A 21,986-nucleotide genomic window follows, 5' to 3' on the forward strand; every position below is an offset into this window, starting at 1 on the left:
GCTATGGAGCTATGGAGCTATGGAGCTCTGGAAGTATGGAGCTCTGGTGCTATGGAGCTATGGAGCTCTGGTGCTATGGAGCTATGGAGCTCTGGTGCTATGGAGCTATGGAGCTCTGGTGCTATGGAGCTCTGGTGCTATGGAGCTCTGGTGCTATGGAGCTATGGAGCTCTGGTGCTATGGAGCTATGGAGCTCTGGAGGTATGGAGCTCTGGAGGTATGGAGCTCTGGAGGTATGGAGCTATGGAGCCCTGGAGCTCTGGAGGTATGGAGCTATGGTGCTATGGAGCTCTGAAGCCATAGAGCTCTGGTGCTATGGAGCTCTGGAGCTCTGGAGGTATGGAGCTCTGGAGGTATGGAGCTATGGAGCCCTGGAGCTCTGGAGGTATGGAGCTATGGAGCTCTGAAGCCATGGAGCTCTGGTGCTATGGAGCTCTGGAGCTCTGGAGGTATGGAGCTCTGGAGGTATGGAGCTCTGGAGGTATGGAGCTATGGAGCCCTGGAGCTCTGGAGGTATGGAGCTATGGTGCTATGGAGCTCTGAAGCCATGGAGCTCTGGTGCTATGGAGCTCTGGAGGTATGGAGCTCTGGAGGTATGGAGCTCTGGAGGTATGGAGCTATGGAGCCCTGGAGCTCTGGAGGTATGGAGCTATGGTGCTATGGAGCTCTGAAGCCATGGAGCTCTGGTGCTATGGAGCTCTGGAGGTATGGAGCTCTGGAGGTATGGAGCTCTGGAGGTATGGAGCTATGGAGCCCTGGAGCTCTGGAGGTATGGAGCTATGGTGCTATGGAGCTCTGAAGCCATGGAGCTCTGGTGCTATGGAGCTATGGAGCTCTGGTGCTATGGAGCTATGGAGGTATGGAGCCACCAGCCAGCACCCTCCGTGGCTGGATCAATGGAAGTGTTTTAGGTACCAGGCAGCCAAAGGGCCGAGGCCTCACGCTCGACCACGCCGGCGCAGAGTTCCAGCCGCTCGGATAAGCTCTGTCACTCACCCGCCGCGCAGCCACCGGTAACGGGGAAATGTCGCCGCCTGGCGGACACGCCGTTGTAAATGAATGGGCTTTCGCACTTAGTGCAATTTTCGCCAACTCTCTGACTTAGAGCTATGGAAGTATGGAGCTATGGAGCCACCAGCCACCCAGGCTGGAGCTATGGAGCTCTGGAGGTATGGAGCTCAGGTGCTATGGAAGTATGGAGCTATGGAGCTATGGAAGTATGGAGCTATGGAGCTATGGAGCTCTGGAAGTATGGAGCTATGGAGCTCTGGAGGTATGGAGCTATGGAGCCCTGGAGCCCTGGAGCTATGGAGCTCTGGTGCTATGGAGGTATGGAGCTCTGGAGGTATGGAGCTCTGGAGGTATGGAGCTATGGAGCTATGGAGCCCTGGAGCTATGGAGCTATGGAGCCCTGGAGCTATGGAGCTATGGAGCCCTGGAGCTATGGAGCTATGGAGCTCTGGTGCTATGGAGCTATGGAGCTCTGGTGCTATGGAGCTATGGAGCTCTGGTGCTATGGAGCTATGGAGCTCTGGTGCTATGGAGCTATGGAGCTCTGGAAGTATGGAGCTATGGAGCTCTGGAGGTATGGAGCTATGGAGCCCTGGAGCTATGGAGCCCTGGAGCTATGGAAGTATGGAGCTCTGGTGCTATGGAGCTATGGAGCTCTGGTGCTTTGGAGCTATGGAGCTCTGGAGCTATGGAGCTCTGGAGGTATGGAGCTATGGAGCTATGGAGCTCTGGAGGTATGGAGCTATGGAGCTATGGAAGTATGGAGCTCTGGTGCTATGGAGCTATGGAGCTCTGGTGCTATGGAGCTATGGAGCTCTGGTGCTATGGAGCTATGGAGCTATGGAGCTCTGGAAGTATGGAGCTCTGGTGCTATGGAGCTATGGAGCTCTGGAGCTCTGGAGGTATGGAGCTCTGGTGCTATGGAAGTATGGAGCTCTGGTGCTATGGAAGTATGGAGCTATGGAGGTATGGAAGTATGGAGCTATGGAAGTATGGAGCTATGGAGCTCTGGAAGTATGGAGCTATGGAGCTCTGGAGGTATGGAGCCCTGGAGCTATGGAGCCCTGGAGCTATGGAAGTATGGAGCTCTGGTGCTATGGAGCTATGGAGCTCTGGTGCTATGGAGCTATGGAGCTATGGAGCTCTGGAGCTATGGAGCTCTGGAGGTATGGAGCTATGGAGCTATGGAGCTCTGGAGGTATGGAGCTATGGAGCTATGGAAGTATGGAGCTCTGGTGCTATGGAGCTATGGAGCTCTGGTGCTATGGAGCTATGGAGCTCTGGTGCTATGGAGCTATGGAGCTATGGAGCTCTGGAAGTATGGAGCTCTGGTGCTATGGAGCTATGGAGCTCTGGTGCTATGGAGCTATGGAGCTCTGGTGCTATGGAGCTCTGGTGCTATGGAGCTCTGGTGCTATGGAGCTATGGAGCTCTGGTGCTATGGAGCTCTGGAGGTATGGAGCTCTGGAGGTATGGAGCTCTGGAGGTATGGAGCTATGGAGCCCTGGAGCTCTGGAGGTATGGAGCTATGGTGCTATGGAGCTCTGAAGCCATGGAGCTCTGGTGCTATGGAGCTATGGAGCTCTGGTGCTATGGAGCTATGGAGCTATGGAGCTCTGGAAGTATGGAGCTCTGGTGCTATGGAGCTATGGAGCTCTGGTGCTATGGAGCTATGGAGCTCTGGTGCTATGGAGCTATGGAGCTCTGGTGCTATGGAGCTCTGGTGCTATGGAGCTCTGGTGCTATGGAGCTATGGAGCTCTGGTGCTATGGAGCTATGGAGCTCTGGAGGTATGGAGCTCTGGAGGTATGGAGCTCTGGAGGTATGGAGCTATGGAGCCCTGGAGCTCTGGAGGTATGGAGCTATGGTGCTATGGAGCTCTGAAGCCATGGAGCTCTGGTGCTATGGAGCTCTGGAGCTCTGGAGGTATGGAGCTCTGGAGGTATGGAGCTATGGAGCCCTGGAGCTCTGGAGGTATGGAGCTATGGTGCTATGGAGCTCTGAAGCCATGGAGCTCTGGTGCTATGGAGCTCTGGAGCTCTGGAGGTATGGAGCTCTGGAGGTATGGAGCTCTGGAGGTATGGAGCTATGGAGCCCTGGAGCTCTGGAGGTATGAAGCTATGGTGCTATGGAGCTCTGAAGCCATGGAGCTCTGGTGCTATGGAGCTCTGGAGGTATGGAGCTCTGGAGGTATGGAGCTATGGAGCCCTGGAGCTCTGGAGGTATGGAGCTATGGTGCTATGGAGCTCTGAAGCCATGGAGCTCTGGTGCTATGGAGCTCTGGAGGTATGGAGCTCTGGAGGTATGGAGCTCTGGAGGTATGGAGCTATGGAGCCCTGGAGCTCTGGAGGTATGGAGCTATGGTGCTATGGAGCTCTGAAGCCATGGAGCTCTGGTGCTATGGAGCTATGGAGCTCTGGTGCTATGGAGCTATGGAGCTCTGGTGCTATGGAGCTATGGAGCTATGGAAGTATAGAGCTATGGAAGTATGGAGCTCTGGAGGTATGGAGGTATGGAGCTATGGAGCTCTGCAGCTATGGAAGTATGGAGCTCTGGAGGTATGGAGCCACCAGCCAGCACCCTCCGTGGCTGGATCAATGGAAGTGTTTAGGTACCAGGCAGCCAAAGGGCCGAGGCCTCACGCTCGACCACGCCGGCGCAGAGTTCCAGCCGCTCGGATAAGCTCTGTCACTCACCCGCCGCGCAGCCACCGGTAACGGGGAAATGTCGCCGCCTGGCGGACACGCCGTTGTAAATGAATGGGCTATCCCCGGGCGCGCCCTTTACGCACGCCCGCCGTCATTCTACCGAGACTAAGTTCCGCCCCGGGGAGGCTGCCTCCTCCCCTCCGCGGCCCGGGGATGCTGCCTCATCCCCGGACGCGCCCTTTACGCACGCCCGCCGTCATTCTACGGAGACTAAGTTCCGCCCCGGGGAGGCTGCCTCCTCCCCTCCGCGGCCCAGGGATGCTGCCTCATCCCCGGGCGCGCCCGCTGTCTTCCGCCGCGGCGTAATTTCTTCAAAGTCCGATGACGCCCCTGGTAGCGGCCCACCCCGGAGGGGGGATGCCGACCGGCCCCCGGAGGTGACACCGGCCGACAAAAGGTTGGATCGAGGGCTGACTCTCAATAGATCGCAGCGATGTAGCTGCTCTGCTACTTACGAGACCCTGACCCAGAATCAGGTCGTATGCAAGTCATTTAGACCTGATAGGCTGCCTCCCTGTCGGAGGTGATAGGGCAGACATTCGAATGAGACGTCGCCGCCGCGGAGGGCCGGCGATCGGCTGGAAGTTATCGAGGATCACCAAGGGAGGCCGGGCCGGACGCGCGGAGGGCCGCGGCGCGGCGCGTGAACGCCGGCGCGACCCCTGGGCCCGCGCGCCCGGGCACCGCGTGGGTTTTGGGTCTGATAAATGCGCGCGTCCCCGGAGGTCGGCGCCCGTTTGCATGTATTAGCTCTAGAATTGCCACAGTTATCCAAGTAACTGAGGAGCGATCAAAGGAACCATAACTGATTTAATGAGCCATTCGCAGTTTCGCTGTACGGGCCGTGTGCACTTAGACTTGCATGGCTTAATCTTTGAGACAAGCATATGCTACTGGCAGGATCAACCAGGTAGGAGAGAGGGTGGCTGGGTAGCGCCTCTCGCTCGCCGGCCCGCCGGAGCGGGGGCTCGCGCGACTGTTTTCCGGACGCCGGCCGCGGTTCGCGGGGGCTCTAGGTGGTCTGAGGCTGCCGCGGGGTGAGATGGATCGGGCTGGACCCGGCGCAGCCGAAGCCGAGGACGCGGAACCTCGAACGCGACCCTCGCGGACCCCTAAACGAGAGGAGCTGCGCCCGGCCTCGTAAGACACCCCCTGTCCGGTGCTGAGTTTGACCCCGACGCCGCTGACCGCCGCCGCCGCCTTGCCGCTAGCCCTCCGCACGTGTGGGGCCGGTGCGCGACCCGTAGGACGGCCGGCAACTCGCTCGTTTGGCGGGGCGATGCAAGGTTAGGCGAACCGGGCGGTAACTCGTGCAGTCGGTTGGACGACTTTGCGGTGGACAGGGTGGTGCGAATCCGGCGGGACGGCCCTTCGATGGAGCCCGCTGCAGGGGGACGTTCGGTGGGTTGAGCCGCGCTCGCCGCGGAACCTTCGAGCGCCGCTACTCAGCAAGTAAACGAGAGGGAGCTGCGCCCGGCCTCGTAAGACGCCTCTTCTCCGGTGCGAGCGCCCCGACGCCGCTGGCCGCCGCCGCCGCCTTGCCGCTATCCCGCCGCGCGTTTGGGGCCGGAGGGCGACCCGTAGGACGGCCCGCCGACTACACGACCGTTTGGCAGAGCGAGTGCAAGGTTAGGCGAGCTGGGCGGTAACTCGGGTTAGTCTGGGGAGACTGGCGGTGGACAGGGGGGCGCGAATCCGGCCGGGCGGCCCCATCGATTAAGCATTGGTAGGGGGCCGAGGATGAGCCGTGCGAAGTGGCCTCGGAGGCGGTCCGTGGGGGACGACGGGGGGGGACGGGCGTCGGCCCTCCGGCCCGAGCAGAGAACGTTCGGTCACCCAGGCGGGAATCTGCGCCCCGGCCCGAGTCGGACTCGGTCGGTGCGGCCCGCTGAGGCCCTCAACTATTCCCGTACGCGGGGGTCGGGAGCTGCGGCGCTGCGCCGGCGACTTACCCGCGCGAGGCACGCACTGCGTGCGGCCAGGATGCGGAGTTGGATCGGCGCTGGTTGGGAACCCTCGGGGAACGAAGGCGGACGGTGGCCAGCCGGCGCCGACGAACCCGTCGGGGAGGGGGCTGGTGGCAGGCGCGATCGGCACTATTGCTGACTGCCGGGAGGGAAGCTGCGCCCCGGCCGAGTCAGACTCAGCCGTTGCGGCCCCCCCGAGCCCGCAGCGCGTAGCGCGGAAGCCATACGCCCCCCCGATGCGGAGCGACAGACGCCCCCGCGACCGCGGTTGGTCGGGAAGGCTTTTCGGATAGAGGTCGGACGGTGTGTGTGGACGGCTTCCCGTGGTGCCGCCGCTATCAAGCCGGAGGGTTTGAGAAACGTCATTCGCAGAAGGACCGGCGCGGCCGGCGGACGCTCGCACGCGCGGCGCCCGACACTCAGCCGCTCGCTCGGCCTCCGTGGATCGTGGCTAGGTGGGATGGATGCTTTTTCCGGGTCGTCTCGGTCTCGCCGCAGTACGGTCGCGCCGGGGCCTGCGGGGCGGCGCGGGGAGCGCCAACATTCGTAGTTGACACTTTGTTTCATTTTATCCGAGCGGGCGGGCGCCTCGAGAGGCGGACCGTCCGGGGCGACTCTCGGCCTTTGTTTAAGGAGCCGGCCGGGCATCACGCTCCTTCCTTGGATGGACAACATTCGTAGTTGACACTTTGTGTCATTTTATCCGAGCGGGCGGGCGCCGCGAGGCGGACCGTCCGGGGCGACTCTCGGCCTGTGTTTAAGGAGCCGGCCGGGCATCACGCTCCTTCCTTGGATGGACAACATTCGCAGTTGACACTTTGTGTCATTTTATCCGAGCAGACGGGCGCCGCGAGGCGGACCGTCCGGGGCGACTCTCGGCCTGTGTTTTCGGAGCCGGCCGGGCCTCACGCTCCCTCCTTGGATGGACAACATTCGTAGTTGACACTTTGTGTCATTTTATCCGAGCGGGCGGGCGCCGCGAGGCGGACCGTCCGGGGCGACTCTCGGCCTGTGTTTAAGGAGCCGGCCGGGCATCACGCTCCTTCCTTGGATGGACAACATTCGCAGTTGACACTTTGTGTCATTTTATCCGAGCAGACGGGCGCCGCGAGGCGGACCGTCCGGGGCGACTCTCGGCCTGTGTTTTCGGAGCCGGCCGGGCCTCACGCTCCCTCCTTGGATGGACAACATTCATAGTTGACACTTTGTGTCATTTTATCCGAGCGGGCGGGCGCCGCGAGGCGGACCGTCCGGGGCGACTCTCGGCCTATGTTTAAGGAGCCGGCCGGGCATCACGCTCCTTCCTTGGATGGACAACATTCGCAGTTGACACTTTGTGTCATTTTATCCGAGCGGACGGGCGCCGCGAGGCGGACCGTCCGGGGCGACTCTCGGCCTGTGTTTAAGGAGCCGGCCGGGCATCACGCTCCTTCCTTGGATGGACAACATTCGCAGTTGACACTTTGTGTCATTTTATCCGAGCGGGCGGGCGCCGCGAGGCGGACCGTCCGGGGCGACTCTCGGCCTGTGTTTAAGGAGCCGGCCGGGCATCACGCTCCTTCCTTGGATGGACAACATTCGCAGTTGACACTTTGTGTCATTTTGTTCGGCCTGTGTTTAAGGAGGCGGCCGTCCTCCACTCGGTCCGTGTTTAAGGAGCAACACTCGCGCTCCGGTTCGGCCTGTGTTTAAGGAGGCGGCCGTCCTCCCCTTGGTCTGTGTTAAGGGCGACACTCGGTCCGTGTTTAAGGAGCCTGGCCCTCGCGCTCCGGTTCGGCCTGTATTTAGGGAGGCGGCCGTCCTCCGCTTGGTCTGTGTTAAGGGCGACACTCGGTCCGTGTTTAAGGAGCCTGGCCCTGACGCTCCTCTCCGGCCTGTGTTTAAGGAGGCGGCCGTCCTCCCCTTGGTCTGTGTTAAGGGCGACACTCGGTCCGTGTTTAAGGAGCCTGGCCCTCGCGCTCCGGTTCGGCCTGTATTTAGGGAGGCGGCCGTCCTCCGCTTGGTCTGTGTTAAGGGCGACACTCGGTCCGTGTTTAAGGAGCCTGGCCCTGACGCTCCTCTCCGGCCTGTGTTTAAGGAGGCGGCCGTCCTCCCCTTGGTCTGTGTTAAGGGCGACACTCGGTCCGTGTTTAAGGAGCGGCCCTCGCGCTCCGGTTCGGCCTGTATTTAGGGAGGCGGCCGTCCTCCGCTTGGTCTGTGTTAAGGGCGACACTCGGTCCGTGTTTAAGGAGCGGCCCTCGCGCTCCGGTTCGGCCTGTATTTAGGGAGGCGGCCGTCCTCCGCTTGGTCTGTGTTAAGGGCGACACTAGTCGTTTTTTCGAAAGTTGACACTTAGTCGTTTTTTTCAAAAGTTGACACTTTGCCGTTTTTTCAGAGAGGTGACACTTTGTCGTTTTTTCGAAAGTTGACACTTAGCCGTTTTTTCGAAAGTTGACACTTAGCCGTTTTTTCGAAAGTTGACACTTAGTCACTTTTTCGCCACAGTGACACCTCCAACACGTGCCACGGCGCTTTTCAGGTCTTCTATCCGACCTTGTGCTGTCGAGGACGGCGTGTCCGACGCCGTGGGGAGACCAGCACCATCTCCTCCATACTCGTAAACGAGGTGCTTTGGAAAACGGGGGGAAAGTCGATGAGTACACTGACTACTGGGACCATTTCATTGTACTCTGGCGCACCTGAAGACCAAAAAAGGTACTGCATCTTAGCCCGGGTACCTCACCCCCTGGTACCTCGAGGAGAACTTAGAAAAATTTCGACAAATTTTTGGTGAGCTCCAGGGAGAGAGGCTGATTTTTCGCTTTTTGAGGCCGACCGCCGAACCGGCGCGGGGCGGACTCACAAGCCCCGCAGAGCCGTGGGCACTTAGTCGTTTTTTCAGAGAGGCGACACTTAGTCGTTTTTTCGGAGGCGACACTTAGTCGTTTTTTCGAAAGTTGACACTTAGCCGTTTTTTCGAAAGTCGACACTTAGCCGTTTTTTTGGAAAGTTGACACTTAGTCGTTTTTTCGAAAGTTGACACTTAATCGTTTTTTCGCCACAATTGGCTCTGAGCTCCAGGGGGAGAGGCTGGTTTTGCCTTATTTCAGGCCGGCTGGGGAACCGGCGCGGGTCGGATGCACGAGCCCGGCAGAGCCGTGGGCACTTAGAAAATTTTCGCCGATTAAGCTGGGACCTCCAGGCGGAGACCGGCATTCCTCGTCCTCGGGGTTCGACCCAGGAACCGGCGCTGGGCAGACGCCGTAGCCACGCAGAGCCGTGGGCACTTAGAAAATATTCGCCAAGTTGGCTCTGAGCTCCAGGCGGAGAGGCTGGTTTTGCCTTATTTCAGGCCGGCTGGGGAACCGGCGCGGGTCGGATGCACGAGCCCGCAGAGCCGTGGGCACTTTGCCATTTTCTCAGAGTCGACACTTAGTCGTTTTTTCAGAGAGGCGACACTCTGTCGTTTTTTCGAAAGTTGACACTTTGCCGTTTTTTCAGAGAGGCGACACTTAGCCGTTTTTTCGAAAGTTGACACTTAGCCGTTTTTTCGAAAGTCGACACTTAGCCGTTTTTTCAGAGATGTGACACTTTGCCGTTTTTTCGAAAGTCGACACTTAGCCGTTTTTTCAGAGATGTGACACTTAGAAACTTTTTGCCAAGTTGGCTGTGAGCTCCAGGAGGAGACCGTTATTTTTCGTCATTCGAGGCCGACTGCGGAACCGGCGCTGGGCGGACGCCAAAGCTCGGCAGGGCCGTGGGCACTTAGAAACTTTTTGCCAAGTTGGCTGTGAGCTCCAGGAGGAGACCGTTATTTTTCGTCATTCGAGGCCGACTGCGGAACCGGCGCTGGGCGGATGCCAAAGCTCGGCAGGGCCGTGGGCACTTAGAAACTTTTTGCCAAGTTGGCTGTGAGCTCCAGGAGGAGACCGTTATTTTTCGTCATTCGAGGCCGACTGCGGAACCGGCGCTGGGCGGACGCCAAAGCTCGGCAGGGCCGTGGGCACTTAGAAACTTTTTGCCAAGTTGGCTGTAAGCTCCAGGAGGAGACCGTTATTTTTCGTCATTCGAGGCCGACTGCGGAACCGGCGCTGGGCGGACGCCAAAGCTCGGCAGGGCCGTGGGCACTTAGAAACTTTTTGCCAAGTTGGCTGTGAGCTCCAGGAGGAGACCGTTATTTTTCGTCATTCGAGGCCGACTGCGGAACCGGCGCTGGGCGGACGCCAAAGCTCGGCAGGGCCGTGGGCACTTAGAAACTTTTTGCCAAGTTGGCTGTGAGCTCCAGGAGGAGACCGTTATTTTTCGTCATTCGAGGCCGACTGCGGAACCGGCGCTGGGCGGACGCCAAAGCTCGGCAGGGCCGTGGGCACTTAGAAACTTTTTGCCAAGTTGGCTGTGAGCTCCAGGAGGAGACCGTCATTTTTCGTCATTCGAGGCCGGCTGCAGAACCGGCGCGGGTCGGATGCACGAGCCCGCAGAGCCGTGGGCACTTTGCCACTTTTTCGCCACAATTGGCTGTGAGCTCCAGGAGGAGACCGTTATTTTTCGTCATTCTAGGCCGGTTGCAGAACCGGCGCGGCTCGGATGCACGAGCCCGCAGAGCCGTGGGCACTTAGAAAATTTTCAGAGAGGCGACACTTTGCCATTTTTTCAGAGAGGTGACACTTAGTCGTTTTTTCGAAAGTTGACACTTAGCCGTTTTTTCGAAAGTTGACACTTAGTCGTTTTTTCGAAAGTTGACACTTAGTCGTTTTTTCGCCACAGTGCCCACCTCCAGCGCGTGCCACGGCGCTTTCCAGGTCTTCTATCCGACCTTGTGCTGTCGAGGACGGCGTGTCCGACGCCGTGGGGAGACCAGCACCATCTCCTCCATACTCGTAAACGAGGTGCTTTGGAAAACGGGGGGAAAGTCGATGAGTACACTGACTACTGGGACCATTTCATTGTACTCTGGCGCACCTGAAGACCAAAAAAGGTACTGCATCTTAGCCCGGGTACCTCACCCCCTGGTACCTCGAGGAGAACTAAGAAAAATTTCGACAAATTTTTGGTGAGCTCCAGGGAGAGAGGCTGATTTTTCGCTTTTTGAGGCCGACCGCCGAACCGGCGCGGGGCGGACTCACAAGCCCCGCAGAGCCGTGGGCACTCTGCCGTTTTTTCAGAGAGGCGACACTTAGTCGTTTTTTCGAAAGTTGACACTTAGCCGTTTTTTCGAAAGTTGACACTTAGCCGTTTTTTCGAAAGTCGACACTTAGCCGTTTTTTCGAAAGTTGACACTTAGTCGTTTTTTCGCCGATTTTGCTGGGACCTCCAGGCGAGGACCGGCGTTTTTCGTCTTCCGGGTCCGACCCGGGAACCAGCGCCGAGCGGACACATTCGCTCGCAAGTGCCGTTGGCACTTAGAAAATTTTTCGTTTGTCATGAGCTCCGGGCGAGGACCGGCGTTTTTCGTCTTCCGGGTTCGACCCGGGAACCAGCGCCGAGCGGACACATTCGCTCGCAAGTGCCGTTGGCACTTGGAAAATTTTTCGTTTGTCATGAGCTCCGGGCGGAGACCGGCGTTTTTCGTCTTCCGGGTTCGACCCGGGAACCAGCGCCGAGCGGACACATTCGCTCGCAAGTGCCGTTGGCACTTAGAAAATTTTTCGTTTGTCATGAGCTCCGGGCGAGGACCGGCGTTTTTCGTCTTCCGGGTTCGACCCGGGAACCAGCGCCGAGCGGACACATTCGCTCGCAAGTGCCGTTGGCACTTAGAAAATTTTTCGTTTGTCATGAGCTCCGGGCGGAGACCGGCGTTTTTCGTCTTCCGGGTTCGACCCGGGAACCAGCGCCGAGCGGACACATTCGCTCGCAAGTGCCGTTGGCACTTAGAAAATTTTTCGTTTGTCATGAGCTCCGGGCGGAGACCGGCATTTTTCGTCATTCGAGGCCGACGGGGGAACCAGCCGGAGCGGACACGTTTGCTCGGAAGAGCCGTTGGCACTTAGAAAAAATTCCGTGTCTCGTGAGCTCCAGGGGGGACAGGCTGGTTTTATTCATCCGTAGCCGACATGGGAACCAGCGCGGAGCGGATTGGTGTTGCGCTGGCATATACCTCATCTCTCTCAGGAGTCCCCCCCTTATACGTGCCGATTGTGTTTTGGAAAACGGGGGGTAACTGGATGAGTACACTGACTAGGGGGACCAGTACACTAGCGAGTGGGACCAGTACACTGACTAGTGGGACCAACACACTATGAGCGCCTGGTACCTAAAATGGAAGTATAGAGGCCGACTTTCGGGCAAGATCACGCCGTGTTAGGCTTCCAGGACCTCGGCTAAGCAATTTTAACGGGTCGCCCGGTTCTTTTTTGATCTAGCCCGGTTCTTTTTTTATCCAGCCCGGTTCTTTTTACACTTCCAGCTGGAGCTCGGGAGCGGCTTTTTGCACAAGATCACGCCGTGTTAGGCTTCCAGGACCTCGGCTAAGCAATTTTAACGGGCCGCCCGGTTCTTTTTTGATCCAGCCCGGTTCTTTTTTTTATCCAGCCTGGTTCTTTTTACACTTCCAGCTGGAGCTCGGGAGCGGCTTTTTGCACAAGATCACGCCGGGTTAGGCTTCCAGGACCTCGGCTAAGCAATTTTAACGGGTCGCCTGGTTCTTTTTTTTTATCCAGCCCGGTTCTTTTTTTTATCCAGCCTGGTTCTTTTTACACTTCCAGCTGGAGCTCGGGAGCGGCTTTTTGCACAAGATCACGCCGTGTTAGGCTTCCAGGACCTCGGCTAAGCAATTTTAACGGGTCGCCCGGTTCTTTTTTGATCCAGCCCGGTTCTTTTTTTATCCAGCCCGGTTCTTTTTACACTTCCAGCTGGAGCTCGGGAGCGGCTTTTTGCACAAGATCACGCCGTGTTAGGCTTCCAGGACCTCGGCTAAGCAATTTTAACGGGTCGCCCGGTTCTTTTTTGATCCAGCCCGGTTCTTTTTTTTATCCAGCCCGGTTCTTTTTACACTTCCAGCTGGAGCTCGGGAGCGGCTTTTTGCACAAGATCACGCCGGGTTAGGCTTCCAGGACCTCGGCTAAGCAATTTTAACGGGCCGCCCGGTTCTTTTTTTTATACAGCCCGGTTCTTTTTACACTTCCAGCTGGAGCTCGGGAGCGGCTTTTTGCACAAGATCACGCCGGGTTAGGCTTCCAGGACCTCGGCTAAGCAATTTTAACGGGTCGCCCGGTTCTTTTTTGATCCAGCCCGGTTCTTTTTTTATCCAGCCCGGTTCTTTTTACACTTCCAGCTGGAGCTCGGGAGCGGCTTTTTGCACAAGATCACGCCGTGTTAGGCTTCCAGGACCTCGGCTAAGCAATTTTAACGGGTCGCCCGGTTCTTTTTTGATCCAGCCCGGTTCTTTTTTTTATCCAGCCCGGTTCTTTTCACACTTCCAGCTGGAGCTCGGCAGCGGCTATTTGCACAAGATCACGCCGGGTTAGGCTTCCAGGACCTCGGCTAAGCAATTTTAACGGGTCGCCCGGTTCTTTTTTGATCCAGCCCGGTTCTTTTTTTTTATCCAGCCCGGTTCTTTTTACACTTCCAGCTGGAGCTCGGGAGCGGCTTTTTGCACAAGATCACGCCGGGTTAGGCTTCCAGGACCTCGGCTAAGCAATTTTAACGGGCCGCCCGGTTCTTTTTTTTATCCAGCCCGGTTCTTTTTACACTTCCAGCTGGAGCTCGGGAGCGGCTTTTTGCACAAGATCACGCCGGGTTAGGCTTCCAGGACCTCGGCTAAGCAATTTTAACGGGTCGCCCGGTTCTTTTTTTGATCCAGCCCGGTTCTTTTTTTATCCAGCCCGGTTCTTTTTACACTTCCAGCTGGAGCTCGGGAGCGGCTTTTTGCACAAGATCACGCCGTGTTAGGCTTCCAGGACCTCGGCTAAGCAATTTTAACGGGTCGCCCGGTTCTTTTTTGATCCAGCCCGGTTCTTTTTTTTATCCAGCCCGGTTCTTTTCACACTTCCAGCTGGAGCTCGGCAGCGGCTATTTGCACAAGATCACGCCGGGTTAGGCTTCCAGGACCTCGGCTAAGCAATTTTAACGGATCGCCCGGTTCTTTTTTGATCCAGCCCGGTTCTTTTTTTTTATCCAGCCCGGTTCTTTTTACACTTCCAGCTGGAGCTCGGGAGCGGCTTTTTGCACAAGATCACGCCGGGTTAGGCTTCCAGGACCTCGGCTAAGCAATTTTAACGGGCCGCCCGGTTCTTTTTTTTATCCAGCCCGGTTCTTTTTACACTTCCAGCTGGAGCTCGGGAGCGGCTTTTTGCACAAGATCACGCCGGGTTAGGCTTCCAGGACCTCGGCTAAGCAATTTTAACGGGTCGCCCGGTTCTTTTTTTGATCCAGCCCGGTTCTTTTTTTATCCAGCCCGGTTCTTTTTACACTTCCAGCTGGAGCTCGGGAGCGGCTTTTTGCACAAGATCACGCCGTGTTAGGCTTCCAGGACCTCGGCTAAGCAATTTTAACGGGTCGCCCGGTTCTTTTTTGATCCAGCCCGGTTCTTTTTTTTATCCAGCCCGGTTCTTTTCACACTTCCAGCTGGAGCTCGGCAGCGGCTATTTGCACAAGATCACGCCGGGTTAGGCTTCCAGGACCTCGGCTAAGCAATTTTAACGGGCCGCCCGGTTCTTTTTTTTATCCAGCCCGGTTCTTTTTACACTTCCAGCTGGAGCTCGGGAGCGGCTTTTTGCACAAGATCACGCCGTGTTAGGCTTCCAGGACCTCGGCTAAGCAATTTTAACGGGCCGCCCGGTTCTTTTTTTTATCCAGCCCGGTTCTTTTTTTATCCAGCCCGGTTCTTTTTACACTTCCAGCTGGAGCTCGGGAGCGGCTTTTTGCACAAGATCACGCCGTGTTAGGCTTCCAGGACCTCGGCTAAGCAATTTTAACGGGTCGCCCGGTTCTTTTTTGATCCAGCCCGGTTCTTTTTTTTATCCAGCCCGGTTCTTTTCACACTTCCAGCTGGAGCTCGGCAGCGGCTATTTGCACAAGATCACGCCGGGTTAGGCTTCCAGGACCTCGGCTAAGCAATTTTAACGGGCCGCCCGGTTCTTTTTTTTATCCAGCCCGGTTCTTTTTACACTTCCAGCTGGAGCTCGGGAGCGGCTTTTTGCACAAGATCACGCCGTGTTAGGCTTCCAGGACCTCGGCTAAGCAATTTTAACGGGCCGCCCGGTTCTTTTTTTTATCCAGCCCGGTTCTTTTTACACTTCCAGCTGGAGCTCGGGAGCGGCTTTTTGCACAAGATCACGCCGTGTTAGGCTTCCAGGACCTCGGCTAAGCAATTTTAACGGGCCGCTCTGGAGGTATGGAGCTATGGAGCCCTGGAGCTCTGGAGGTATGGAGCTATGGTGCTATGGAGCTCTGAAGCCATGGAGCTCTGGTGCTATGGAGCTATGGAGCTCTGGTGCTATGGAGCTATGGAGCTATGGAGCTCTGGAAGTATGGAGCTCTGGTGCTATGGAGCTATGGAGCTCTGGTGCTATGGAGCTATGGAGCTCTGGTGCTATGGAGCTATGGAGCTCTGGTGCTATGGAGCTCTGGTGCTATGGAGCTCTGGTGCTATGGAGCTATGGAGCTCTGGTGCTATGGAGCTATGGAGCTCTGGAGGTATGGAGCTCTGGAGGTATGGAGCTCTGGAGGTATGGAGCTATGGAGCCCTGGAGCTCTGGAGGTATGGAGCTATGGTGCTATGGAGCTCTGAAGCCATGGAGCTCTGGTGCTATGGAGCTCTGGAGCTCTGGAGGTATGGAGCTCTGGAGGTATGGAGCTATGGAGCCCTGGAGCTCTGGAGGTATGGAGCTATGGTGCTATGGAGCTCTGAAGCCATGGAGCTCTGGTGCTATGGAGCTCTGGAGCTCTGGAGGTATGGAGCTCTGGAGGTATGGAGCTCTGGAGGTATGGAGCTATGGAGCCCTGGAGCTCTGGAGGTATGGAGCTATGGTGCTATGGAGCTCTGAAGCCATGGAGCTCTGGTGCTATGGAGCTCTGGAGGTATGGAGCTCTGGAGGTATGGAGCTCTGGAGGTATGGAGCTATGGAGCCCTGGAGCTCTGGAGGTATGGAGCTATGGTGCTATGGAGCTCTGAAGCCATGGAGCTCTGGTGCTATGGAGCTCTGGAGGTATGGAGCTCTGGAGGTATGGAGCTCTGGAGGTATGGAGCTATGGAGCCCTGGAGCTCTGGAGGTATGGAGCTATGGTGCTATGGAGCTCTGAAGCCATGGAGCTCTGGTGCTATGGAGCTATGGAGCTCTGGTGCTATGGAGCTATGGAGGTATGGAGCCACCAGCCAGCACCCTCCGTGGCTGGATCAATGGAAGTGTTTTAGGTACCAGGCAGCCAAAGGGCCGAGGCCTCACGCTCGACCACGCCGGCGCAGAGTTCCAGCCGCTCGGATAAGCTCTGTCACTCACCCGCCGCGCAGCCACCGGTAACGGGGAAATGTCGCCGCCTTGTGGACACGCCGTTGTAAATGAATGGGCTTTCGCACTTAGTGCAATTTTCGCCAACTCTCTGACTTAGAGCTATGGAAGTATGGAGCTATGGAGCCACCAGCCACCCAGGCTGGAGCTCTGGAGCTCTGGAGGTATGGAGCTCTGGTGCTATGGAAGTATGGAGCTCTGGTGCTATGGAAGTATGGAGCTATGGAGGTATGGAAGTATGGAGCTATGGAAGTATGGAGCTATGGAGCTCTGGAAGTATGGAGCTATGGAGCTCTGGAGGTATGGAGCCCTGGAGCTATGGAGCCCTGGAGCTATGGAAGTATGGAGCTCTGGTGCTATGGAGCTATGGAGCTCTGGTGCTATGGAGCTATGGAGCTATGGAGCTCTGGAGCTATGGAGCTCTGGAGGTATGGAGCTATGGAGCTATGGAGCTCTGGAGGTATGGAGCTATGGAGCTATGGAAGTATGGAGCTCTGGTGCTATGGAGCTATGGAGCTCTGGTGCTATGGAGCTATGGAGCTCTGGTGCTATGGAGCTATGGAGCTATGGAGCTCTGGAAGTATGGAGCTCTGGTGCTATGGAGCTATGGAGCTCTGGTGCTATGGAGCTATGGAGCTCTGGTGCTATGGAGCTCTGGTGCTATGGAGCTCTGGTGCTATGGAGCTATGGAGCTCTGGTGCTATGGAGCTCTGGAGGTATGGAGCTCTGGAGGTATGGAGCTCTGGAGGTATGGAGCTATGGAGCCCTGGAGCTCTGGAGGTATGGAGCTATGGTGCTATGGAGCTCTGAAGCCATGGAGCTCTGGTGCTATGGAGCTATGGAGCTCTGGTGCTATGGAGCTATGGAGCTATGGAGCTCTGGAAGTATGGAGCTCTGGTGCTATGGAGCTATGGAGCTCTGGTGCTATGGAGCTATGGTGCTATGGTAGCTCCATAGCTCCATACCTCCAGAGCTCCATACCTCCAGAGCTCCAGAGCTCCATAGCACCAGAGCTCCATGGCTTCAGAGCTCCATAGCACCATAGCTCCATACCTCCAGAGCTCCAGGGCTCCATAGCTCCATACCTCCAGAGCTCCATACCTCCAGAGCTCCAGAGCTCCATAGCACCAGAGCTCCATGGCTTCAGAGCTCCATAGCACCATAGCTCCATACCTCCAGAGCTCCAGGGCTCCAAAGCTCCATACCTCCAGAGCTCCATACCTCCAGAGCTCCATACCTCCAGAGCTCCATAGCTCCATAGCACCAGAGCTCCATAGCACCAGAGCTCCATAGCTCCATAGCACCAGAGCTCCATAGCTCCATAGCACCAGAGCTCCATAGCTCCATAGCACCAGAGCTCCATACTTCCAGAGCTCCATAGCTCCATAGCTCCATAGCACCAGAGCTCCATAGCTCCATAGCACCAGAGCTCCATGGCTTCAGAGCTCCATAGCACCATAGCTCCATACCTCCAGAGCTCCAGGGCTCCATAGCTCCATACCTCCAGAGCTCCATACCTCCAGAGCTCCATAGCACCAGAGCTCCATAGCTCCATAGCACCAGAGCTCCATAGCACCAGAGCTCCATAGCACCAGAGCTCCATAGCTCCATAGCACCAGAGCTCCATAGCTCCATAGCACCAGAGCTCCATACTTCCAGAGCTCCAGAGCTCCATAGCTCCATAGCACCACTGAAGCTCTGGAGGTATGGAGCTATGGTGCTATGGAGCTCTGAAGCCATGGAGCTCTGGTGCTATGGAGCTCTGGAGCTCTGGAGGTATGGAGCTCTGGAGGTATGGAGCTATGGAGCCCTGGAGCTCTGGAGGTATGGAGCTATGGAGCTCTGAAGCCATGGAGCTCTGGTGCTATGGAGCTCTGGAGCTCTGGAGTTATGGAGCTCTGGAGGTATGGAGCTATGGAGGTATGGAGCTATGGAGCCCTGGAGCTCTGGAGGTATGGAGCTATGGTGCTATGGAGCTCTGAAGCCATGGAGCTCTGGTGCTATGGAGCTCTGGAGGTATGGAGCTCTGGAGGTATGGAGCTATGGAGCCCTGGAGCTCTGGAGGTATGGAGCTATGGTGCTATGGAGCTCTGAAGCCATGGAGCTCTGGTGCTATGGAGCTCTGGAGGTATGGAGCTCTGGAGGTATGGAGCTCTGGAGGTATGGAGCTATGGAGCCCTGGAGCTCTGGAGGTATGGAGCTATGGTGCTATGGAGCTCTGAAGCCATGGAGCTCTGGTGCTATGGAGCTATGGAGCTCTGGTGCTATGGAGCTATGGAGGTATGGAGCCACCAGCCAGCACCCTCCGTGGCTGGATCAATGGAAGTGTTTTAGGTACCAGGCAGCCAAAGGGCCGAGGCCTCACGCTCGACCACGCCGGCGCAGAGTTCCAGCCGCTCGGATAAGCTCTGTCACTCACCCGCCGCGCAGCCACCGGTAACGGGGAAATGTCGCCGCCTGGCGGACACGCCGTTGTAAATGAATGGGCTTTCGCACTTAGTGCAATTTTCGCCAACTCTCTGACTTAGAGCTATGGAAGTATGGAGCTATGGAGCCACCAGCCACCCAGGCTGGAGCTCTGGAGCTCTGGAGGTATGGAGCTCTGGTGCTATGGAAGTATGGAGCTCTGGTGCTATGGAAGTATGGAGCTATGGAGGTATGGAAGTATGGAGCTATGGAAGTATGGAGCTATGGAGCTCTGGAAGTATGGAGCTATGGAGCTCTGGAGGTATGGAGCCCTGGAGCTATGGAGCCCTGGAGCTATGGAAGTATGGAGCTCTGGTGCTATGGAGCTATGGAGCTCTGGTGCTATGGAGCTATGGAGCTATGGAGCTCTGGAGCTATGGAACTCTGGAGGTATGGAGCTATGGAGCTATGGAGCTCTGGAGGTATGGAGCTATGGAGCTATGGAAGTATGGAGCTCTGGTGCTATGGAGCTATGGAGCTCTGGTGCTATGGAGCTATGGAGCTCTGGTGCTATGGAGCTATGGAGCTATGGAGCTCTGGAAGTATGGAGCTCTGGTGCTATGGAGCTATGGAGCTCTGGTGCTATGGAGCTATGGAGCTCTGGTGCTATGGAGCTCTGGTGCTATGGAGCTCTGGTGCTATGGAGCTATGGAGCTCTGGTGCTATGGAGCTCTGGAGGTATGGAGCTCTGGAGGTATGGAGCTATGGAGCCCTGGAGCTCTGGAGGTATGGAGCTATGGTGCTATGGAGCTCTGAAGCCATGGAGCTCTGGTGCTATGGAGCTATGGAGCTCTGGTGCTATGGAGCTATGGAGCTATGGAGCTCTGGAAGTATGGAGCTCTGGTGCTATGGAGCTCTGGTGCTATGGAGCTATGGAGCTCTGGTGCTATGGAGCTATGGAGCTCTGGAGGTATGGAGCTATGGTGCTATGGAGCTCTGAAGCCATGGAGCTCTGGTGCTATGGAGCTCTGGAGCTCTGGAGGTATGGAGCTCTGGAGGTATGGAGCTCTGGAGGTATGGAGCTATGGAGCCCTGGAGCTCTGGAGGTATGGAGCTATGGTGCTATGGAGCTCTGAAGCCATGGAGCTCTGGTGCTATGGAGCTCTGGAGGTATGGAGCTCTGGAGGTATGGAGCTCTGGAGGTATGGAGCTATGGAGCCCTGGAGCTCTGGAGGTATGGAGCTATGGTGCTATGGAGCTCTGAAGCCATGGAGCTCTGGTGCTATGGAGCTCTGGAGGTATGGAGCTCTGGAGGTATGGAGCTCTGGAGGTATGGAGCTATGGAGCCCTGGAGCTCTGGAGGTATGGAGCTATGGTGCTATGGAGCTCTGAAGCCATGGAGCTCTGGTGCTATGGAGCTATGGAGCTCTGGTGCTATGGAGTTATGGAGGTATGGAGCCACCAGCCAGCACCCTCCGTGGCTGGATCAATGGAAGTGTTTTAGGTACCAGGCAGCCAAAGGGCCGAGGCCTCACGCTCGACCACGCCGGCGCAGAGTTCCAGCCGCTCGGATAAGCTCTGTCACTCACCCGCCGCGCAGCCACCGGTAACGGGGAAATGTCGCCGCCTGGCGGACACGCCGTTGTAAATGAATGGGCTTTCGCACTTAGTGCAATTTTCGCCAACTCTCTGACTTAGAGCTATGGAAGTATGGAGCTATGGAGCCACCAGCCACCCAGGCTGGAGCTATGGAGCTCTGGAGGTATGGAGCTCAGGTGCTATGGAAGTATGGAGCTATGGAGCTATGGAGCTATGGAGCTATGGAGCTCTGGAAGTATGGAGCTATGGAGCTCTGGAGGTATGGAGCTATGGAGCCCTGGAGCCCTGGAGCTATGGAGCTCTGGTGCTATGGAGGTATGGAGCTCTGGAGGTATGGAGCTCTGGAGGTATGGAGCTATGGAGCTATGGAGCCCTGGAGCTATGGAGCTATGGAGCCCTGGAGCTGTGGAGCTATGGAGCCCTGGAGCTATGGAGCTATGGAGCTCTGGTGCTATGGAGCTATGGAGCTCTGGTGCTATGGAGCTATGGAGCTCTGGTGCTATGGAGCTATGGAGCTCTGGTGCTATGGAGCTATGGAGCTCTGGAAGTATGGAGCTATGGAGCTCTGGAGGTATGGAGCTATGGAGCCCTGGAGCTATGGAGCCCTGGAGCTATGGAAGTATGGAGCTCTGGTGCTATGGAGCTATGGAGCTCTGGTGCTATGGAGCTATGGAGCTCTGGAGCTATGGAGCTCTGGAGGTATGGAGGTATGGAGCTATGGAGCTATGGAGCTCTGGAGGTATGGAGCTATGGAGCTATGGAAGTATGGAGCTCTGGTGCTATGGAGCTATGGAGCTCTGGTGCTATGGAGCTATGGAGCTCTGGTGCTATGGAGCTATGGAGCTCTGGAAGTATGGAGCTCTGGTGCTATGGAGCTATGGAGCTCTGGTGCTATGGAGCTATGGAGCTCTGGTGCTATGGAACTATGGAGCTCTGGTGCTATGGAGCTCTGGAGCTCTGGAGGTATGGAGCTCTGGAGGTATGGAGCTATGGAGCCCTGGAGCTCTGGAGGTATGGAGCTATGGTGCTATGGAGCTCTGAAGCCATGGAGCTCTGGTGCTATGGAGCTCTGGAGCTCTGGAGGTATGGAGCTCTGGAGGTATGGAGCTATGGAGCCCTGGAGCTCTGGAGGTATGGAGCTATGGTGCTATGGAGCTCTGAAGCCATGGAGCTCTGGTGCTATGGAGCTCTGGAGCTCTGGAGGTATGGAGCTCTGGAGGTATGGAGCTATGGAGCCCTGGAGCTCTGGAGGTATGGAGCTATGGTGCTATGGAGCTCTGAAGCCATGGAGCTCTGGTGCTATGGAGCTCTGGAGGTATGGAGCTCTGGAGGTATGGAGCTCTGGAGGTATGGAGCTATGGAGCCCTGGAGCTCTGGAGGTATGGAGCTATGGTGCTATGGAGCTCTGAAGCCATGGAGCTCTGGTGCTATGGAGCTATGGAGCTCTGGTGCTATGGAGCTATGGAGGTATGGAGCCACCAGCCAGCACCCTCCGTGGCTGGATCAATGGAAGTGTTTTAGGTACCAGGCAGCCAAAGGGCCGAGGCCTCACGCTCGACCACGCCGGCGCAGAGTTCCAGCCGCTCGGATAAGCTCTGTCACTCACCCGCCGCGCAGCCACCGGTAACGGGGAAATGTCGCCGCCTGGCGGACACGCCGTTGTAAATGAATGGGCTTTCGCACTTAGTGCAATTTTCGCCAACTCTCTGACTTAGAGCTATGGAAGTATGGAGCTATGGAGCCACCAGCCACCCAGGCTGGAGCTATGGAGCTCTGGAGGTATGGAGCTCAGGTGCTATGGAAGTATGGAGCTATGGAGCTATGGAAGTATGGAGCTATGGAGCTATGGAGCTCTGGAAGTATGGAGCTAT

Source organism: Syngnathus leptorhynchus, unplaced genomic scaffold, assembly GCF_054491065.1.
Source record: "Syngnathus leptorhynchus isolate UIUO unplaced genomic scaffold, UIUO_Slep HiC_scaffold_24, whole genome shotgun sequence".
Lineage (NCBI taxonomy): Eukaryota > Metazoa > Chordata > Actinopteri > Syngnathiformes > Syngnathidae > Syngnathus > Syngnathus leptorhynchus.